This window comes from Diaphorina citri, unplaced genomic scaffold, assembly GCF_000475195.1.
Source record: "Diaphorina citri unplaced genomic scaffold, Diaci psyllid genome assembly version 1.1 scaffold148231, whole genome shotgun sequence".
Classification (NCBI taxonomy): Eukaryota; Metazoa; Arthropoda; class Insecta; order Hemiptera; family Psyllidae; genus Diaphorina; species Diaphorina citri.
The window spans coordinates 8260-10274 of NW_007525143.1; the positions used below are offsets into that span (position 1 = coordinate 8260).

General features: G+C 33.5%; 1 long non-coding RNA gene across 1 annotated transcript in view; it reads right to left on the reverse strand.

The window, feature by feature from the left end:
* The window catches only part of LOC113473853, a 10089-nt gene extending 8080 nt beyond the window's left edge, over window positions 1-2009 (reverse strand). Inside the window, exon 1 of the long non-coding RNA XR_003395676.1 lies at window positions 1920-2009. This is a non-coding gene — a long non-coding RNA (uncharacterized LOC113473853). The remainder of the gene's footprint in view (window positions 1-1919) is intronic.
* Between the last annotated feature and the right edge of the window lie 6 nt (window positions 2010-2015).

Genomic DNA, 2015 nt, shown 5'->3' on the forward strand with positions numbered 1-2015 from the left:
CTTCATCAAAAGTTTAGCTAACTTCCTCGGTACGTAACTTTGTAGTTTTTGGATTTTGTTGAATGTCAGAACGGCCTGTACGTTGAAAAAAAAATCTTTGAAACTCATAGTTAGTAGGCCCCTAAATTTCACGCGAATTTAGATGTTAACAATGCCTAAGCTATGAGAAAGAAACTAATCCAGCAGGGTATGGCTGTGCAAGCCCACGATCCTAACACTTCCTCCTATTGGCCAGATCCTGACAGGACAAGATTGGAGAGTTGGAGTACAAATCCCAAGTGATAAACAGGACTCTGGGGCTTGCTTACCATTAATCACTAACCTTTTCCACAGAGTACCACTATACATCTGGAGAGCATGGAACAGGCCCCTATAGAAAGAACTTGAAAAATTAGGTAGGTACTTGTTCAGAAGTCTATCAATGGAAAATATTCTAAAAAAGAAAGGAGCAGTCATAAAATGAGCCAGTGACCAGTGGATTTAGGTTAAACACAGAAAAAGGAGCCTTTCTTTTTTGTTGTAGTGGTGTCCTGATAATAAGTTACGCGCAAAAATTCCAAGTAAGGCTAGGTTTTTTAGGTTGTTTAATGATCTTGGTTGGTTTTTACGGCAGTAATGCTTACATAAGGAAGTTGAAAGTATTGATGATCCAGATTCAAAGATGTTTGGTTCCTTATTGCTTTCAGGTTTCTAATTTATACCTCTGTCTGTTTTGGGTTGGGTGCACTCCGTTGGTAAAGTTGCTTGAAGATTATCGTGGCTAACCTACTTTGCTCTGCAAGATGCTCTACTAAGACAGTACATTCAGAAATCATCCAGATGATTTCCAGCCCCGAAGTAAAATTTTTGGTCCCAAACCAAAGTTTTGAACCAAATGTTACACTGTGTATAGCAGTTGCTGTAACACCTACAAATCGAAAGAAACTTGGTAAAAAGGCCAAAATTTCATCTGTGTGATATTTGCAAAAAAAAAAGTTTAAACTAGGCCTAATTGTCTTGAGATGCTTTATTATGGACCAAAATAAATAGGTAGGTACTACAGGTGAAATTTGGTAAAAGTTAGAACACTCAGAACTCACTCAGAAAAAGGTTCCTATGGGCCCCAAAAGAACCAATTGATCCCAAAAATTAGCTGTCAGCTTCAGGAATTATTAGAGCTATCAACTATAAGTGGACTTGTCACAAAAATATGTTTTTGTCTTATTCCATTCTTATTTTTTTTATTTTACCATGTCTCTCTCACAGACATGAAAAAAAAAAAAAGAAATACTCATTTTACTAAAAGCTCAGAATAATTTTCAAATTGAAACAAGTATATAATTAACTACTAAAAAAAAAAAAAAAAACTCTTCAAGTTTTACAAATTTCATAATATATTTTAAATTTATATTAAATTCTTATAATATAAGATTTGTAAAACTTAAAGTCAAGAGTTTATTTTTTTAGTAGTTATTTAAAGTTTTACAAAGTGTAATTTTGGTCTTATTATATAGTATAATTAGTTGAGAAGTCCTCATTCTAATTAGCATTTGTTTTACATTTATTCACAGAAAGGAAAAAGGTTGCTGATCTATTGAAGCCATGGACACCCATTCGTTAAACCAGAATGACATGTCATTTTCAATAGCTGATACAATGTAATGGAGACACGGTACCATTCTGTTACAAGACATTCAATAAAATGCTGTCAATGAGCCAAGAATAAATTAGTTTGAGAATTCAAGTAACTTTATTATGTACATCTTTCTGTGGGTTGTGAGATGCATCCTATTGACTACACCTCAAATTTTTGATTCAAATGCACAAATTATGAATGCAGAACATTTATGCACAAGGGAAAATGACCTAATAGTCAACTCCGAGCATTTGAAAACAACAACAATTTTTGACACACATAGGTACCTTCATTAGATTTTTACCTTAAAAAAAAGAAAAAAAAACAAACAAACAAACAAAGCCTGTGATTAAACTTTCATGTTGATTTTTGAGCATGCTGGAACAATGTTTGGACACAC